At 44.8% G+C, this 21,470-nt stretch overlaps 1 pseudogene; it reads right to left on the bottom strand.

The window, feature by feature from the left end:
- Positions 1-21,423, bottom strand: part of LOC112251629 — a 26,328-nt pseudogene extending 4,905 nt beyond the window's left edge.
- Between the last annotated feature and the right edge of the window lie 47 nt (positions 21,424-21,470).

Below are 21,470 nucleotides of genomic sequence, written 5' to 3'. Positions count from 1 at the left end.
AGACCACATTACCTTCTCCCATTCCTCCTCTGGATCATCCAGATGGTCATTGGCAAACTTCGGACGGGCCTGGACATGCGCTGGTGTAACGGATGTGAAATAGCTAGCTAGTTAGCGGTGGTGCGCGCTAAGGGCCGCGGCTTTTGTGGAGCGATGGGTAACGATGCTTCGTGGGTGACTGTTGTTGATGTGTGCAGAGGGTCCCTGGTTCGAGCCCGGGTATGGGCGAGGGGACGGTTTAAAGTTATACTGTTACACTGGCTTGAGCAGGGTGACCTTGCGTGCGCTGCAGGATTTTAATCCATGACGGCGTAGTGTGTTACTAATGGTTTTCTTTGAGACTGTGGTCCCAGCTCTCTTCAGGTCATTGACCAGGTGCTGCCGTGTAGTTCTGGGCTGATCTCTCACCTTCCTCTAAATCATTGATGCCCCACGAGGTGAGATCTTGCATGGAGCCCCAGACCGAGGGTGATTGACCATCATCTTGAACTTCTTCCATTTTCTAATAATTGCGCCAACAGTTGTTGGCTTCTCATCAAGCTGCTTGCCTATTGTCCTGTAGCCCATCCCAGCTGGGTGCAGGTCTACAATTTTATCCCCAATGTCCTTACACAGCTCTCTGGTCTTGGCCATTGTGGAAAGGTTAGAGTCTGTTTGAATGAGTGTGTGGACAGGTGTCTTTTATACAGCTAACGAGTTCAAACAGGTGCAGTTAATACAGGTAATGAGTGGAGAACAGGTGGGCTTCTTAAGAAAAACTAACAGGTCTGTGAGAGCTGGAATTCTTACTGGTTGGTAGGTGATCAAATACTTATGTCATGCAATAAAATGCAAATTAATAACTTAAAAATCATACAATGTGATACTTTTGAACCCGTTTCCTCCAGCATCTTCACAAGGTCCTTTGCTGTTGTTCCGGGATTGATTTGCACTTTTCGCACCAAAGTGCGTTCATCTCTAGGAGACAGAAAGCGTCTCCTTCCTGAGCGGCATGACGGCTACGTGGTCCCATGGTGTTTATACTTGTGTACTATTGTTTGTATAGATGAACGCAGTACCTTCAGGCATTTGGAAATTGCTCCCAAGGATGAACCAGACTTGTGGAGGTCTACAATTCTTTTTCTGAGGTCTTGGCTGATTTCTTTTGATTTTCCCATGATGTCAAGCAAAGAGGCACTGAGTTTGAAGGTAGGCCGTGAAATACATGTAATGGCTCTCGTTGGTGGTAGGAAGAGTAGACCAAAGCGCAGCGTGGAAAGTGTTGATGATTATTTTATTCAAAAAACACTCAAACAAAATAACAAAAGCGAAAATGAAAGCACACAGTTCTGTCAGGCTAAGACACTAAACACAAAACAAGATCCCAAAACCTAATTGTGGGGAAAAGGGCTGCCTAATTATGATCCCCAATCAGAGACAACGATAGACAGCTGCCTCTGATTGGGAACCACTCAGCCAAAAACAAAGAAACAGAAGACATAGAATTTCCCACCCTAGTCACACCCTGACCTAACCAAACATAGAGAATAAGGATCTCTAAGGTCAGGGCTTGACAACACATCCACAGGTACACCTCCAACTGACCCAAATAATGTCAATTAGCCTATCAGAAGCTTCTAAAGCCATGACATAATTTTCGGGAATTTTCCAAGCTGTTTAAAGGCACAGTCAACTTAAGTGTATGTAACCTTCTGACCCACTGGAATTGTGATACAGTGAATTATAAGTGAAATAATTTGTCTGTAAACAATTGTTGGAAAAATTACTTGTGTCCTGCGCAAAGTAGATGTCCTAACCGACTTGCCAAAACTATAGTTTGTTAACAAGAAATTTGTGGAGTGGTTGAAAAACAAGTTTTAATGACTCCAACCTAAGTGTATGTAAACTTCCGACTTCAACTGTACCTACTCAAGAGACATTTCAGCAATGGTTAACGAATTCAACAATGACAGTTAACCAGTTAAAGAACTGATACAGGAGGAGGAAGTTATACCTCATGGGTCTGCTCTTTCATCTCCTTGATGTCGTTCTCTCTGGGCTCAATCTGTTTCTTCAGTTCTTTGATCTTGTAGTCCAGAACAAACTTAAATTTCCCCAGCTCCTGGTTCTTCTTTTTCAGGTCATATATGCATTTCTCCTACACAGGGATAAAGGACAAGACAAACAGGCCTCAGATCAGATCATGGATGTGTTTCTCTTACAAAGGATCAGGGACAAGACCCTAGCCTGCTGATCACAGATATGTTGTGCTGTCTTGCCAACTCATGTGGTCTTTGTCACGCAGCAACCATAGGAGTTGGCAAGACAAGACAAACAGGCCTCAGATCAAAAAATCCAATCAAATTTGATTAGTCACATACGCCGAATACAACACCTTACAGTGAAATGCTTACTTAGAGCCCCTAACCAACAATGCAGATGAAAAAAATAAGGATAAGAAGAAATAAAAGTAACAAGTAATTAAAGAGCAGCAGTAAAATAACAATAGTGAGACTATATACAGGGTACAGGTACAGAGTCAATGTGCGGGGGCACCGGTTAGTCGAGGTAATTGAGGTAATATGTACAAGTAAGTAGAGTTATTAAAGTGACTATGCATAGATGATAACAACAGAGAGAAGCAGTGGTGTAAAAGAGGGGGCGGGGTGCAATTAGTCTGGGTAGCCATTTGATTAGGTGTTCAGGAGTCTTATGGTTTGGGGCTAGGAACCGTTTAGAAGCCTCTTGGACCTAGACTTGGTGCTCCGGTACCGCTTGCCGTGCGGTAGCAGAGAGAACAGTCTATGACTGGGGTGGCTGGAGTCTTTGACACTTTTTAGGGCCTTCCTCTGACACCGCTTGGTGTAGAGGTCCTGGATGGCAGGCAGCTTTGCCCCACTTCACACTAACTGACTAGACAATCATTTAACTGCCAATTGTAACGGATGTGAAACAGCTAGCTTAGTTAGCGGTGGTGCGCGCTAAATAGCGTTTCAATCGGTGACGTCACTTGCTCTGAGATCTTGAAGTAGTGGTTGCTCTGCAAGGGCCGCGGCTTTTGTGGAGCGATAGGTAACGATGCTTCGAGGGTGACTGTTGTTGATGTGTGCAGAGGGTCCCTGGTTCGCGTCCGGGTATGGGCGAGGGGACGGTCTAAAGTTATACTGTTACATAATAACTCATAGAATATAACATGGCATGATGCAATGTTGCCATGTAACAGGTTTGTTAGGGTGTTTAAATAAACCATGAAATCAACCCATCTCTTTATAGTCTTTGACTTGAGTTATTTGTCCAGTTCAATTACATTCATAATCCTCTTCCAACATTAATATCCCATGAAATTGAATATAAAATGTCACTTCCATAGTTCAACAATACAAGCTAGTTAGTGAACCAAATCTAATGTTCAAGCTTAACTTCGTGGAGGCATCTTTAATGTTCAAATGTATCATCGTTAGTGACGACGAGCGTTAGAACAACAGTTGCCACGGCTACTCTGCTGAGTGTGAATCTTTATTCATGAAGAGAAAGGATAGGAGGATGGATCTGTGTTTGAACTGAACTGGGGCCTCCTCTTTTAATGCGGGGCCATTTTGTTATAATTTACTCTCTGTCCAATTAGCTATTTGAAAGCGTTTCATCTTGAGGGCAGGTGGTGTGTGTGACTGTAGAGGAAGGGGGGGGGGGTGTAATCTTTTCATAGACAGCATCTGTGACATTTACACATTAAAGACAGTTATCAATTATTGTCTCTATTCAGTCTGTGTCGCTGAAGCGTTACAGAGAGCAGGGTAGACATGTAAAGGTCATTTCCTATTGAGACGACATCTGCAGCTTTTACCATGAAGCAGTCTCTGCTGACGTGGGAACATTGCCTTTAAATTTCAATAACACTGTAGCGCTGAGTTTCCACGATCCGGATTGAATAGTTCCCCAAGTGTCCCTCTGCACACTAAGGCTGTGGCCCAAACACTTTATTTAATTGTATTTATTTCACCTTTGTTTAACCAGGTAGGCCACTTGAGAACAAGTTCTCATTTACAACTGCGTCCTGGCCAAGATAAAGTAAAGCAGTGCGACACAAACAACAACACAGAGTTACACATGGAATAAACAAACGTAGTCAATAACACAATAGAAAAAGTCTATATACAGTGTGTGCACAGTGTTTCGTTTAAAAGACACATCCTATCCCCTCAGCCCTCAAATTAAGTGGACACTTCTGATGACGTATCATGGCGTCTGACGAGTATACACTTGCAGGGCCAGGGAGGAAGGACGGAATGATTTTTAAATGGACCACCTTCCCCGGAAATTCGTCAATCGTTCATCTCGCGATGATTGTGTTTTCAGTCACCGGTAGCTTGAGGTTGCTTTGTATGCACTAGTCAATTATGAGTGTATGTCTACTTATATTAAATATATAATTATTCATATACGCCTACTGTATGATAGCTAGCAAATGAATTATCTAACTAACATTAGCCTGCCTAGCTGGAACTTCTGAAGAAGGAACATGATTTATTTCTACAATTTCCAAAAGATGACAGATTTACTTTTTATAAGACGTGTTTGTGCCATCATGTGAATTAGTAGCACAATGTCTAACGTATTTGCATTTTGCATTCGTTTTTACTTACACTTGTATGTTGACTTCTCCATTAATGTTGTTTTAAGTTTTCGCTGACTTTTCTTAGTGGATGTACAATCGTCGCTAATTGAATTATGGGGAGTTTCAGGCCTCGGAATGAACATAATTGTACACTTGCAAAGCCGACTAAAACGAGGGCTGAGGGGCTTACGTCGCAAACTTCCCTTGCTTGGCTAATCATTTGGGCCGCCTTCCAAGATGGCGACAGGGATACCCGCCAAGGGCATAAGTGGATGTGGGTGTGTCTTTTAAGTGTTTGGACCGCACATAAGAGACAGAGTTAGAAGAGGATGAAAATGGTTGTCTCCTCCCTCAGAACACTGATGTTAAAATATGGACATGCTCTTTGGAGGGATATAACATCGCAAATCAATTACGCTAACAGCCCCATTCTTTGTTCATGCTTTGTTTACGCAGGGACACAACATGTCAACATGTAACCTTATGCGAAAAAAGAGGGGGATAGTTTATTTAAAAATATATATTTTACACTTATTTTACCAGGTAAATTGACTGAGAACACATTCACATTTACAGCAACGACCTGGGGAATATTTACAGGGAAAAGGAGGGGGGAGGAATGAGCCAATTGGAAGCTGTGGATGATTAAGTGGCCATGATGGTTTGAGGCCAGATTGGACATTTTTACCAGGACACCGGGGTTAACACCCCTACTCTAAAGAGTGGACTTTTTTGCCATGGGATCTTTAGTGACCACAGAGAGTCAGGACATGCGTTTAACGTGCCACCCGAAAGACGGCACCTTGCAACAGGGCAATGTCACTGCCCTGGGGCAATGAGATATATATAAAAAAAAAAGTTTAGACCAGAGGAAAGAGTGCCTTCTACTGGCCCTCCAACACCACTTCCAGCAGCATCTGGTCTCTCATCCAGGACCAACCCTGATTAGCTTCAGAGGCAAGTCAGCAGTGGGAAGCAGGGTGGTATGCGTACGTGAGTTTGTGTTCGCAGAGCAAGTGTCTGAGTCGGTGCCTGAAACGGTGGCCTGCTCCACCACATGCTGATGCAGTGGGATTATTCATTATTGGACCTTCACACTCTGGTTCAGTGCTGTGAGAAGGGGAGGAGTCTCACAGTCTCAAAGTCACCTTGTCTGGTGTGATGCATGGGACTGGGACTGGGACTCAGGATAATAGATGTATGGGGGAGAACAACTTTTATGGACAATATATAATAGATAATAGCGCATAAGTTGATTGTGTTCGATTAGGAGTGAAGAACATTTGAACAAAGTCAACTACAATCATAAACAGTAGAGGTCCATCAATAAAACGGACTCTTTTCCTTCCTTCGTGTTTCAACAGTTTCAATGGCATCCAGTCAAGGAACCGTCCATGTTTATGCATACCTTGGAGGCAAACCTAACCCTCTCCATGCCATGGCACCTGTCTGTACCCCCTCAGCCCAGCAGCAGCCCTCTCACCTTATCCTGGATGGTGTCATCCATCTCCTGGATCTCTTTCTTCAGGGCCAGGATGTCTCTCTCCAGACACTTCTGATGTGCCAGTAGCTTCTGTTGCTCTGTCTTCATCTTCTCTTTCGCCATGCACCTGTCGTCTATATTCTTCTGCAGGCTGCTGAACTGCAGTGTGTGTGTGTGGGTGTGTGTGTGAGGGAGGGAGGGAGGGGAGGACAGGGGGTAGACGTGGCAGGGAGAGGAGGACAGGGGGTAGACGTGGCAGGGAGAGGAGGAAAATGTCATCAGTCACCGTCGTCATAACTCATTGGGACTTACACAATGGTCATATTCTTTATAGCTTCCCATAACCAACAATAAAGCCTCCACATGCAGTACCATATTGGATAGTAAAAACAGCCTAACCTGATCTAGGGAGAAAGGCAAGAAAAGACAGCAGACAGACAGAATGGGGCCATAGGACTGCAGAATCTACACACAGGATCTGACTTAACATTCTCCCTGTGATATTGAGTGAGCAAGCAGAGGGAGCACATTAGAGCCTAACTATGGACACATGGACAGGCCCTGCTTGCCGTCAGTAGGCCGTATGCTGCGTCTGATTGGCTGTAATTATGATGTACCACTGTGATGAGAGGGCAGGCAGGGTCTAGGTGGGAGAGGGTTGGGGAGGGAGTGTGTGAAGGATGGGAGTTGGAGGGAGACTAGCGGGGAATCTTGCATCCTCTCCTCTGTCCTCTCCTACCAGTCCTCTCCCCCCGTCCTCTCCCTCCCGTCCTCTCTCCCCCGTCCTCTCCCTCCCGTCCTCTCTCCCCCGTCCTCTCCCTCCCGTCCTCTCCCTCCCGTCCTCTCACCCTGTCCTCTCTCCCCCGTCCTCTTCTCTCCATCCTCTTCACACTTCCATATCAAAATGTCTGAGGAAAATGAGGAGAGCATTGGAGAAGATCTGAGGAGAGGAACCTCTGATCTTCTCCTCGTATCCCTCTGATGTTCTGAGAAGGCAGGGAGAGGACAAAAGGAATCAAGGAAACTTTCGAGAGCTTGTGATGGTGGAGGGAGGTGTGGGGGTGAGAAGATCATGTCTCTACCTTCTTCTTCATGATGCCGGTGTCTCCCTTCATGCGCATGTTGGTCTCCCTCTCGTCCTTCAACCACCTCTCATAGCGGATCCTGATGTCCTGGATCTCCCTGTCTCCATCTGCTTCCTGCTCTCCTCAAACTCCCTCCCCTTGATACGAAACTCCTCCTGACACAGAGGGGGGTGTGGGGGGGTTGTCAAGACAGAGTTTAAAGTTGGAGAGATACAGAAAGGAGGGAGAGGGGGAGGAGAAGAGAAGAGATACAGAAAGATGGAGGGGGAGGAGAAGAGAAGTGATACAGAAAGTAGGAGGGAGAGGGGGAGGAGAAGAGACAGAAAGAAGGAGGGGGAGGAGAAGAGAGACAGAAAGAAGGAGGGGGGGGAGAAGAGAGACAGAAAGAAGGAGGGAGAGGGGTAGGAGAAGAGACAGAAAGAAGGAGGGAGAGGGGGAGAAGAGACACAGAAAGAAGGGGGAGAGGGTAGGAGAGACACAGAAAGAAGGAGGGAGAGGGTAGGAGAAGAGACACAGAAAGAAGGAGGGAGAGGGTAGGAGAAGAGACACAGAAAGAAGGAGAGAGAGGGGGAGGAGAAGAGACACAGAAAGAAGGAGAGAGAGGGGGAGGAGAAGAGACACAGAAAGAAGGAGAGAGAGGGGGAGGAGAAGAGACACAGAAAGAAGGAGAGAGAGGGGGAGGAGAAGAGACACAGAAAGAAGGAGAGAGAGGGGGAGGAGAAGAGACACAGAAAGAAGGAGGGAGAGGGGGAGAAGAGGTGAAGAGGGGGAGGAGGGAGAGATAAAGAAAGAAGGAGGGGGGGGGAGGAGGGAGAGAAAAAAGAATGAGGGAGAGGGGAGGAGGGAGAGAAAGAAGGAGGGAGAGAAAAAAAGAAGGAGGGAGAGGGGAGGAGTGAGAGAAAGAAAGGAGGGAGAGAAAAAGGAGGGAGAGGGGAGGAGGGAGAGAAAGAAAGAATGAGAGAGGGGAGGAGGGAGAGAAAGAAAGAAGGAGGGAGAGAAAAAAGGAGGAGGGAGAGAAAAAAGGAGGGAGAGGGGAGGAGGAAGAGAAAAAAGAAGGAAGGAGAGGGGAGGAGGGAGAGATAAAGAAAGAAGGAGGGAGAGGGGAGGGGAGGAGGAAGAGATAAAGAAGGAGGGAGAAAGATGTGGAAAATAGCAAGGCAAGAAAGATGGGGAGAAAGAGGGGGAATGATAGAGAGAGGTGAAAGGATAGAGTGGGGATAAGAAAGATAACAAAAAGAGAGATGGCAAGAGACAGAAGGAGAGATATAGAGGGCATGAACGGGAGCTCTACCTCAACACAGACAGAGGTCATCCTAGCACGGCATCTGTGAAGAAGATGGATAATCCCATTGTTGGGTGTTTGCTTATGCACCTGTAGTAACCTACATCCTCAATTATCCCAGTAAAGACCAAGCTAAAGAGCTACTTCGCATGCCATTCACGGCCTCATCTTTTATTTCAGCTCATGAAACATGGGACCAACACTTTACATGTTACGTTTATATTTATGTTCAGTGTAAATAGAGTTTCCCCATCTCTGTCATAATGACCGAAGCAGAGAAGAGAGCCCATTAAATTCACACTCTGCTGTTAGTTCTCCTCATCCTGAGTGACGGTCATCTTTCTGACAGTCTGTGAAACCAGTCAGGCAGGAGAGACGATAAAGGCCCCTTGAGTTATTGTCAGATGCTGGAGCTTTGAAAGAAACTCTTATCAATCATAAACGTCTACATTTTGAGGAATTTTTGACAGTCCTGAATAGATCCGCGGTTTTGTTAATTTGACCAGTATTGTCTCGGCAAAATAATCCTGCAGCAACAGGATTTGAGTGTTTAGTCCATAATGTTGCTTGATTGGTGGTTAGGCTATTAGCGGGTCAAAATGATTCTACATGGAAAGTGGAATAACTGTGTTTGTAACGGTTCTCTTTAGTTGAAGGAGAGGCGGACCAAAATGCGGCGTGATGATGATTCATGTTTGTTTAATAAAGGAAAACTATACATGAATAAACTACAAAAACAATGAAATGTGAAAACTCAAAACAGCCCTATCTGGTGCAAAACACAGAGACAGGAACAATTACCCACAAACACACAGTGAAACCCAGGCTACCTAAATATGGTTCCCATTCAGAGACAATGACTAACACCTGCCTCTGATTGAGAACCATATCAGGCCAGACATAGAAATAGACAAACAAGACATCCAACATAGAATGCCCACTCAGATCACACCCTGACCAACCAAAACATAGAAACATACAAAGCAAACTATGGTCAGGGTGTGACAGTGTTAGTGCAGGTTTTCAGTGAATTTATGTCAATCACAAAGCTCATCTGCATTTCCTGGGAAATCCTTCTAAAATTTTCAGCAACAAAATAGTGATCGAATTAAGATACTGCATCTGTAATATCCACTTCAATAAATGAGTCCCTGGGGGTTATTTGGTTGTGCTTAAACATTACATGTACACTCCTGGATGAGGCTGGCACAATAACTTTAATGTTACCTCTGCTGTAATCGTTTCTTGCCATCCTTGATAGTAGCCTTTATATTCACATCAATTTTGTCCCCATACTCTGTCTCTCTCTCTAAGATGAATTCACTATTCCATTCAGAGTGAAATAATAAAGGGATTAAGCAGGCCCTGCGTTGTCCCTGCGTTGTCCCTGCGTTGTCCTTGCGTTGCCCCTGCGTTGCCGCTGCGTTGCCCCTGCGTTGTCCCTGCGTTGCCCCTGCGTTGCCCCTGCGTTGCCCCTGCGTTGCCCCTGCGTTGTCCCTGCGTTTCCCCTGCGTTGCCCCGCGTCTCACACCTCCTTTAGCGGTGATGGGAGTTGATGTCACATTTCCTTAAAGATTCTGCGGACGTCCTCCACGGAGCACCTGCCACTCCCAGATAATTTGTCCCTTCACTTCCAATCAGTGTCACAGCAGGGAGGGAGGGAGAGGAGAGGAGAGGAGAGGGGAGAGGAGAGAGGGAGGCAAGAGGATAGGGAGGAGAGAGGGGAGGAGGATAGAGGAGAGAGGAGAGAGGGGAGAGGAGAGGATAGGGAGGAGAGAAGAGTGGGAGTTGAGGAGAGAGGGAGGGAAAGAGAGGAAAGAGGCAGGTAAGGAAGGGAGGTGAGTGTGAAGGGAGAGAGGGCGAGAGGGGAGGGAGGGAATTAAGGAAGGGTGGGAGGGGAATGTGAAGAGAGGGAGAGAGAGAAGGAAGGGGGGAGAAGGGAGGAAGGGGAGTGTGAAGGGAGGGAGGCCAGGAGTTGTTCCTGACCACATGCCCTGACTAGGGAAAACTCAGGGTCCTAACACAAAGAACTGGTCAGGGAAAACTCAGGGTCCCAACACGAAGAAGTGGTCAGGGGAAAACTCAGGGTCCTAACACAAAGAACTGGTCAGGGGAAAACTCAGGGTCCTAAGGAAGGTTTTCGTGGGGAAAAAACAGGACCCTAGCTGTAAGGACTCTCTATATAAAGCCCCAAATCCCACCTAAAAACAGCCCCTAACAAGCCCTTTGACATTATATCTCCTACCTGCTCCAACACCAGCAGCTTATCATGCAGCTTCCCCTCATAGTGGAGGGTGAGATCCTCCAGGACAGCAACCTTGCTCTCTTCCATCCGCTGCAGCTGTTCCTCGTAGTCCTGCTGCATCTGCTGAGACTTGAGCTGCAGCTCCTGGTACTTCTCATACTCCAGCATCAGCTTCTGACTGTTGGCTGACTCTGGGGGGAGGGGCAGCAAGAGTCAGAGAGGATATGAGGAGGACTCTGGATCCAACACAGTCAATAATATCAGGTGCTGCTGTCAATGTACACACTGAAATGGGAGTCATTCAAGTCTCATAGCTCTAAACTTAGAGGCAACTTTTCCGATAGATGGACAAGAAGTGAGAATAGAATAAACAGAATAGAACAGAATATAATCGATCAAAATAGCATAGAACAGAATAAAACAGAATAGAACAGAACTCACCCAGATCCTGCAGCTCTTTGGAGTGTTTCTCCATCACCTCGAACATGGCTTCCTGATTGGCTGACTCCATCTTGCCTCGTTCCGTCTTCAAGATCTGACAGGAGAGATGAAGAGAGGTGAAGCGAGAGGGATGTATCTACATATGATCCTCATTGAGGTGTTCACCTTAAGACAGCCCAGCCAGTGCCACTTTCAATTTTCATTTCCATGTATCGATCTAGCAGTGGCTCTTATCAAGGCCGGCTCTTACAAGGCAAAGTAAGTCAGTGCATACCATTATGAGAGCTAAACAAAAAGTTAAAACGTGTTAAAAGTATTACAGCGTACATACTGAACAAAAATATAAAACGTAACATGCAACAATTTCAAAGATTTTACTGAGTTACGGGTCATATAAGGAAATCAGTCAATTGAAATAAATTCATTAGACCCTAATCACATGACTGAGAATACAGATCTGCATCTGTTTGGTCACAGATACCGTGAAGGAAAGACTCCCTCTCCTTGTTCGTTCGGCGGTCGACGTCACCAGCCATCGTCCATCCACCTTTCATTTTCCATTTGTTTTGTCTTGTTTTCCCGCACACCTGGGTTGCATTCCCTCATTACTCGTCTTGCATATAACCCCCCATGTCTGTGGAATTGTTATATGTAAATGTATGTGTACTCCAGGCTGGTTTGCGCTGGGTTATTGTAACCCGTGTGTGTTTAGTTTTTTGAGTGCCGTGTTTTGTTCGCCTCAATACAGGGCTCCGTTTGCTCCCCATTTCTGCTCTCCTGCACCTGACATCTCTGCAGCCAGTTATGCACTCCTTTACACTAGTGTGGATCAGAACACCAGTCCGTATCTGGTGTGACCACCATTTGTCCTTCGCATAGAGTTGATCAGGCTGTTGATTGATCAGGTTTTGAATGTTGTCCCACTACTCTCCAATGGAAGGTGCGAAGTTGCTGGATATTAGCGGGAACTGGAACACGCTGTTTTACACGTCGATCCAGAGCATCCCAAACATGTTCAATGGGTGACATGTCTGGTGAGAATGCAGGCCATGGATGAACTGGGACATGTTCAGCTTCCAGGAAATGTGTACAGATCTTTGCAACATGGGGTTGGGCTTTATCATGCTGAAACATGAGGTGATAAAATGCAATTGTGTTCGTTGTCCGTAGTTAATGCCTTCCAATACCATAACCCCCACCGCCACTATGGGGCACTCTGTTTACAACATTGATATCAGCAAACCACTCGCCCACAAGACGCCATACATGCTGTCTGCCATCTGCCCGGTACAGTTGAAGAGAACACTTTCCAGCGTTCCAGAGGCCATCGAAGGTAAGCATTTGCCCATTGAAGTTGGTTACGAGCCGGAACTGCAGTCAGGTCAAGACTTCGGTGAGGACGACGAGCATGCAGATGAGCTTCCCTGAGACGGTTTCTGACAGTTTGTGCAGAAATTCTTCTGTTGTGCAAACCCACAGTTTCATCAGTTGTCCGGGTGGCTGGTCTCAGACGATCCCTGCATGTTAGACTGCTGTTGTTCCATGCATATTATGGGCAGTGTGCATCACGGCTGGATAGGCTGCGTTTCCGCTGTCAATATTCATGCCATAACCAACTATGTTACCACTGAAACAAGCTTTTGGTTGGTCTTAAGTATCCCTACCAACGCTGCCTGAAATTAACACTTTGGATCATGTTTTTAAGGACACGCAAATATTTATAACCCTCCCATCAGAGAGCAAGTGAGCTGATATAAGACAGGAATATTGCCGAACCTGGCGTTAGGGCTGGAAAATGACAACGTGCGTTTGACACTAGCACCGCCCTTAACGCCAGCCAAAAATAGAGTCCTCTGAGTTATTTGGGACAAGGTAAACATAAGTATTTCATCAGATGAATCATTTTTTATAATTTACTGTTTTAATCTGTTTATCTCAGAGCCTATTTACCATCTAAATGTATCTTCATTGCTCTGATTCACTCAGGTAATTATATCATATGTACTTGTACTTTCTTTAGTTAACTTAATTAAGGTGGGTAACTGATTATGTTTGAAGCCTTGTCTGACCTGTCTCCTGGTCTTGAGCGACTATCTGCTCGACAAACTTAGCCGACATCTCTTTGATGTCCTCGTTGTAGTTCATGTCCTTCAGACGGAGCTGGTACTAATTCTCTATCTTCAGCTCCAGCATAACCTGGTTCTGTTATGGAGGAAAGGAGGGATGGGGAGGGAGAGAAAGAGAGATGGTAGAGAGAGAGAGAAGAAGAGGAGAGTATCTTAAGTGAAGAGAGTGGGAGAAGAGAGAAAAGGAGGCATAAGGAGAGGAAAGAGGAAAGGACAGGGAGAATGTGAATAATCAGGTTTCAGGATGAGCAACTGCATGGCCCTTGCAAACCTACCACAGGAGGCTACTGAGGGGAGAACGGCTCATAATAATGTCCGGAACGGAGCTAATGGAATGGCATCAAACACCTGGAAACCATGGAAACCATGTGTTTAATGTATTTGATACCGTTCCATTGATTCCGCTCCAGTCATTACCATGAGCCCGTTCTCCCCAATTAAGGTGCCACCAACCTCCTGTGCAACCTACAACAAGGTAACCACCCCCACCCCATGTATTAAGTCAGTGTAATGCTACAACAGTTCCCATGGGTGTCCTACAGATGTAGGATATTCATTTGATCACGGTGTTGAAGAAAAACTTAACTGCAACGAAGGAAATTTTTTATTTGAGGTTTAAAAGGGTTCTGAATTTAGTAATTTCCACTTTGAAATTTCAGACTTGATTTTCCCCTATGAAAAATTTATCAACCCCTACAAAAATGAACATTTATTATATCCACGTAATAACTCACATTTTCTGTTAATTATTTTCCTCCTATAGCAAACTGGCTCAAATGAAGATCCTACATCTCTGTATCTTCTCCTCCAGGTCTGACTTGGTGATGAGGATCTCCTCAGCATAGGTGATGTTCTTGTCTCTCTTCAGGCCGCGGCCCTCCTTGTCTATGATCTTCCAGATAAGCAGGCAGCAGTCCTCAGACACCGTCAGCAGGTACTAGTCATCAAATGTGATCACCATCTGAACACAGAAAGGACACAGTTTACGCACCTCTGTTCAGGATACATCCACTCAAATCAATGGCCTTTGCACTGATTTGTGCGTGGTCCATTACACTGCAATGGCTCAAACTTTGCTGCGTTGTATTGCGTTGCAATGCATAGTATGTTCCTGTTTTGTGGAGGCATTGCATTGTCGTACTTTGGTGACAGGTGAAGAGTGGGCCTGATACTCGATCCAGTCCTTCTGGATAGACAGGGGGTACTTGATGGCCCTGATGGTCCCGATTGAGGTCCCGGTGAAGAGCGTGCGTCCGGAATGGGACATGGTGACGGTGGTGTATGCCACGTCTTCAGCAGGCACCTCACGCAGGATCTGACAAAGAGAGCGAGGAGTGTGGGGGGGATTGATGTGAATATAAAGGCTACTATCAAGGGATGGCAAGAAACAATTACAGCAGAGGTAAAGTGTTGTTGTCATTCATGCATAACATTAAAGCTAATGTGCCAGCCTCATCCAGGGACTCATTTATTGAAGTGGATATTACAGATCTTAATTTGATCACTCTTTTCTTACTGAGAATTGTCCAGTGAATTTTCCAGAAAATGCAGATAAGCTTTGTTATTTACATAAATGTACTGAAAATCCAAACTAACACACAGTTATATTAACAGTATTCCACTTTTCATGTAGCCTCATGTTGACCAGCCTAACCACCGACCAAGCAACATTATGGACTAAACGTTCAAATCCTGTTGCTGCAGGATTAATTTGCTGAGACAATACTGGTCAAATGAAGATCCTACATCTGTGTGTCAATGAAAGTTTTGTTAAAATGTGTGATTGTTAGAGTTTCTTTCAAAGCTCCAGCATCTGACAATAACTCAAGGGGCCTTTATCGTCTCTCCTGACTGGTTTCACAGACTGTCAGAAAGATGACCGTCACTCAGGATGAGGAGAACTAACAGCAGAGTGTGAATTTAATGGGCTCTCTTCTCTGCTCTGGTCATTATGACAGAGATGGGAAACTCTATTTACACTGAACATAAATATAGAAATGTAACACGTAAAGTGTTGGTCCCATATTTCATGAGCTGAAATAAAACATCCCAGAAATGTCCCAGATGCACAAAAAGCTTATTTCTCTCAAATTTTATGCACAAATTTGTTTACATCCCTGTTAGTGAGCATTTCTCCTTTGCCAAGATAATACATCCACCTAACAGGTGTGGCATATCAAGAAGCTGCTGAAACAGAATGATCATTACAGTGGTGCACCTTCTGCTGGGGACAATAAAAGGCCACTCTAAAATGTGCAGTTTTGTCACACAACACAATGCCACAGATGTCTCAAGTTTTGAAGGTGCGTTGAATTGACTGCAGGAATGTCCACCAGACCTGTTGCCAGATAATTGAATGTTCATTTATCTACCCTAAGCCTCCTCCAACATGGTGTTACAAAATTTGGCAGTACGTCCAACCGGCCTCACAACCATAGACCACGTGTAACCACGCCAGCCCAGGACCTCCACATCTGGCGGGATCGTCTGAGATCAGCCACCTAGACAGCTGATGAAACTGTGGGTTTGCACAACCGAAGAATTTCTGCACAAACTGTCAGAAACCTTCTCAGGGAAGCTTATCTGCATGCTCCTCATGACGTCCTCCTCACCAGGGTCTTGACCTGACTACAATTTGACATTGTAACAGACTTCAGTGGGCAAATGCTCACCTTCTATGGCCACTGGCACGCTGGAAAAGTGTGCTCTTCACGGATTAATCCAGTTTTCAACTATACCGGGCAGATGGGCGAGCGGTTTGCTGATGTTAACATTGTGAACAGAGTGCCCCATGGTGGTGGTGGGGTTATGGTATGGGCAGGCATAAGCTACAGACAATGAACACAATTGCATTTTATCGATGGCAATTTGAATGCACAGAGATATCGTGACGAGATCCTGAGGCCCATTGTCATGCCATTCATCCGCCACCATCACCCGTGCATGATAATGCACGGCCTCATGTTGCAAGAATCTGCACACAATTCCTGGAAGCTGAAAATGTCCCAGTTCTTCCATGGCCTGCATGTACTCACCAGACATGTCACCCATTGAACATGTTTGGGATGCTCTTGATCGACGTGTACGACAGAGTGTTCCAGTTCCCGCCAATCAATATCCAGCAACTTCGCACAGCCATTGAGGAGAAGTGGGATAACATTCTACAGATCACTATCAACAGCCTGATCAATCAACAGCCTGATCAACTCTATGCGAAGGAGATGTGACGACCATTTGCCTCATGCAGCGCGACACACCAGATACTGACTGGTTTTCTGATCCACGCACCTACCTTATTTTTAAAGGTATGTATCACCAACAGATGCATTATCTGTATTCCCAGTCATGTGAAATCCATAGATTAGGGCCTAATGAATTTATTTCAATTGACTGATTTCCTTACATGACCTGCAACTCAGTAAAATCTTTGAAATTGTTGCATGTTGCATTCTTATTTTTGTTCAGTGTACTTTCCCTTTCAGAACTTCATATAACACATCTGGAAACTGACTCCAGCAAAAAATATGAAATGAAGATTTTTTTAAATAAAATATTCCCTCAAAACCATCAGCACCACTTTCAAGGAAAACGTATGCCTAGTGAGAATAAGGAAAGCTGGCTAATAAGATCTAACTGCTCCCCTCAATTATTAAAACTATATTATCGCTATCAGGAAGAAAGTCCTCATAGAAGTTTATACCAACATTAAACTGACTATATTTCAAAACTAATACACAGTTGTCAGAGCATGTAACATTTCAAACAAATGTTAATATTTTTCTTCTTTTTGTACATCAGCAATTGACCAAAAAGACCAAGCAGAAACAGAAGAACATTGGCCAGAAACATCTTTCTAAAAGGAAGAAACATTTCATATGCTACTGTTTTCAGGTCTCACTTGACAGTCCTGGATCTCTTTCAGGGTACAGTCGGTCCCCATGGCGAAGATAGTCTTGGCATCGGGGGAGACGGTGACACCGGTATAGCTGCAGGACTTGAGGACGCTCTCCGACTCCCGCTTGCCGGTCAGGGTGTTCCACTCGTACACAGCCCCCTCCATCCCGCACGACACCAGCCTGCTGTCGTCACCACTCCAGACTATGGAGACACATAACGTAGGACTCTAACATACAACCCCCGCAGTCACCTCTGTTATCTCTGCCACCTTGAGTTTTTCGAGATAGGTAAATTAACAACAGAATGAACAAGGAAAAAGCTATAACTATGGCCAAAGGTTTTCCTGGCCAGCTCACATGGCCTAGAACTGTTGGCCTGAGGTGAGGCTTACTGGAAGTGTTGGCAGTCAATATGAATAGCCTGACTCTGATGATAAATCATTCAGTAAACCATCAGCGCCCCTCACCTTCCCATTGTGTCCCTTGAGGTTGAGGACGTTCTCGAAGGTGGTGCTGGAGTAGATATGAATGACATTTCCATTCACTGCAGAAAACAGGTGTCCTCCGTGACTGAAGGCACACTGAAAGGCAAAGCATACAGTACACTGTGAGAGCCGGAATAGCTAGAAATGAATGTCTGAGTGCCAGTGATGATCAGCTATCTACAATGAGCTACTGTTGGCATTGAGAATTCTTAATTCTGACCTCTCTACAGCATCGGACATTGAACTCCTTAAAGGTCCTGACGTCGTCTATGAGCAGGTTCATGAGCCTCAGCTTGTCAGAGAATCCCACCAGGACAAACAGGCCAGAGGGGTGCAGGGCAATGCTGAACGCCTCCTCCTGGAACTCTTTATACAGCTCCAGGGTGCTGATGGGTAGGGAGAGAGAGATGGACCTGATAAAAGGCTAGGGGGGAAGGGAGAGGGAGATGGACCTGATAAAAGGTTAAGGGAGAGAGAGATGGGCCTGATAAAAGGCTAGGGGTGTACCTGATAAAAGGCTAAAGGGGAAGGGAGAGGGAGACAGATCTGATAAAAGGCTAAAGGGGAAGGGAGAGGGAGACGGACCTGATAAAAGGCTAAAGGGGAAGGGAGAGGGAGAGGGAGATGTACCTGATAAAAGGCTAAAAGGGGAAGGGAGAGGGAGACAGATCTGATAAAAGGCTAAAGGGGAAGGGAGAGGGAGACAGATCTGATAAAAGGCTAAGGGGGAAGGGAGAGGGAGACAGATCTGATAAAAGGCTAAGGGGGAAGGGAGAGGGAGACAGATCTGATAAAAGGCTAAAGGGGAAGGGAGAGGGAGATGGACCTGATAAAAGGCTAAGGGGGAAGGGAGAGGGAGATGGACCTGAATAAGGGCTGACAGTCTAAAAAACACTAGAAGCCAGTCATGAAAGAAACATCCTCAGATTTAACTACCATTGAGAATAGAAAACAAGCTGAGATCTGAGACGATCCCCCAGATTTGACATCAAGTCCAGATTTTCTTAAAGGGATAGTGAGGCCAGTGAGACTAACTCTTACTTGGTCTCGAAGTTCCAGATGACTACGGACTGGTCCAGGGAACAGGTAGCGATGAAGGGCTTACGGATACATATGGACAGACCAGTGATAGACAAGGAGTGGAAGGAATAGGACAGGAACTCAAACTGAGCCTGCTTCCCCTTGCTCATCTCAGCAGAGGACAGGGTGATAATGTAGAGCTGACCCCGGTCTGTACTGGTCACTACAGTCTCCTCTGACGGACTGATGACCAGAGAGACAATCTGCTGCTGGGTGGCTGCACTGGTCTGGGGGGATCTGGATTGGACCGTTTATTTCCAAAATGCTATGTCCATCAATTTTTCCCATTTGTGTTTCTTCATCAGAAATGCTTGCTTATGGGTGTGTAAAGTATTACTGTTCTCAGAATTTTAATTCCAAGATTTTAGATGTGTATGAATTTTGTTTTTGCTAAACACTATGTAGCCACTGTTTAGCTGGAATGGAATGTTGGTATCCTGTATATTTAACTGTGATATGTGGTCGTCTCACCTAGCTATCTTAAGATGAATGCTCTTACTGTAGGTCGCTCTGGATAAGAGCATCTGCTAAAATGCCAAATATAATATAAATGTATTCATAAAAAATGTGGTTATTTGTTACATTTGACTGTGTAAAACCTAACAGTACTACTTATTTCTCTGAGAGTGTGACGAATATGTAGCATTTAGCAAAAAACATGATTATTTGTCTCTCTGAAGTGAAACCCTAAACAATTCTAGATTTAAACAAATACATGTCCGTCATTGAACAACCCCATGCCATGATTAGATAGTGAAAAAACACATCAATCTCTTTCATAATTTCTTTAAACAATAAAAGCAAATTTACCAACATTTCTGAAAATGGATATATAGTGTTTTGGAATAAAACTCTTAAAATAAAAAACACACACATACACACACAAACAATGAGCTTAGTTCTATACAACATATTGCTGGAAAGAGTGATAGAAACGAAGCAAGGTGAAAGCTTTCTTACCCTTATCTCCCTGGTCTTCCTGTAGTTGTCCTTATCGTCGGTTCTCTCAAACAGACACAGTCCCAGGACCGGCCGAGTAGGCAAAGCCTTTGGAGTACGCTGTGATGACTGTAACCCGAGGCAACTGAGGAAGGGACTCTTCATCATTTCCCTTTGCACTGTAAAAAGTTTTTTTTTTTTAATTGAAAACTGTACAACATGTTCATTCTTACAATGTGTTGGTGACATCTGTTTGGAGTTCTTTCAACCCCAGCTTGTCTTTTTCTCCCTATACCCACCTCTCTGGGTCCTGTGACATGGTGGTCTTGGTGGACACACACATATCCTATCGCAGGTCTCCAGACTCAAACACCATCAGCCTGCCTGCCTCTGTTCCGGCTATCACCCTGTCCTCAGACACCCAGGCGTGGGACAACAAGTTATGGTTCTCCAGCTTCTGGAAGGTGGACTGCTTCAGATCCCCCTCTGCATAGCGGAACAGCTTAAAGACCCCATTCCCAGATCTGGGTGTTGTCATATGGGTTCAAACTGACCTGGAAACATATAGTGTGAGACAGTGCCATTGAAATATAGCGTGTGTAAGTAAATTAGTATGTGTCTGATCAGCTACAGAGTTGATACAACAACAGAGTAAGGAGCAAGGACCAGTAAGGTTATTTAATGCCTTTTAAATGGAAAAATAACACTGCTATTTTGAATGAACAGGCTGATCATTCCACACCACCATATCATTGCCAAGGATGCTTCCCTGGCCCCACTAACAAGCAGTCGTGGGGAAAGTACCCAATTGTCATACTTGAGTAAAAGTAAAGATACCTTAATAGAAAATGAAAAAGTGAAAGTCACCCTGTAAAATACTACTTGAGTAAAAGTCTAAAAGTATTTGGTTTTAAATATAATTAAGTATCAAAAGTAAATGTAATTGCTAAAATATACTTAGGTATCAAAAGTAAAATTATTAATTATTTCAAATTCCTTATATTAAGCAAACCAGACAACACCATTTTCTTGTTTTTTTTATGTACAGATAGCCAGGGGCACATTCCAACACTCAGAAATAATTTACAAATTAAGCATGTGTGTCTAGTGAGTCCGCCAGATCAGAAGCAGTAGGTAAAACCAAGGTTGTTCTCTTGATAAGTGTGTGAATTTGATCTTTTTCCTGTCCTGCTAAGCATTCAAAATGTAACGAGTACTTTTAGGTATCAGGGAAAATGTATGGAGTAAAAAGTACATTATTTTCTTTAGGAATGTACTGAAGTAAAAATTAAAAATAGTCAAAAATATAAATAGTAAAGTGAAGTACAGATACCCCAAAAAACGACTTCAGTAGTAATTTAAAGTATGTTTACTGTAGTACTTTAAAGTATGTTTACTGAAGTACTTTACACCACTGCTTACAAGAGAGCAGTCCGACCTCACCTGGTTGACTGGGTTAGCGGCCAGTGGTCTTCACCATGGCCATGATCTTCTGCTTCCCCACATCCAATAGAAGAGGATGTAGTCTGGCGCCCCTGATTGGCCGATGAAGTACTTGGAGTCCGTGGAGAACGCCATTGAGACAAACTCATGGACAGGGATGTCCCCTCCGCTTAGCACCTTCCTCTTCCGGCTCTGCTCGTGCTGCAGGTCATACACGGTGATGGTGGCCCTCTCGCCACGCTCCGACACTGCCAGGTAGCGGCGGTTTGAGCTGATGGCCAGGGCGTACATCCCCTGACTCCTCTCCAAACCTGAGAAGCAAAATCAAGGATGAATCACAAAGAAAACATAACTAGAAGTTGGATAAATTG

This window comes from Oncorhynchus tshawytscha, linkage group LG05 (genome assembly GCF_018296145.1).
Source record: "Oncorhynchus tshawytscha isolate Ot180627B linkage group LG05, Otsh_v2.0, whole genome shotgun sequence".
In the NCBI taxonomy this organism is placed as follows: Eukaryota; Metazoa; Chordata; class Actinopteri; order Salmoniformes; family Salmonidae; genus Oncorhynchus; species Oncorhynchus tshawytscha.
The sequence above is the reverse complement of the archived record's forward strand: the minus strand, read 5'-3'. Positions and strand labels throughout refer to the sequence as shown.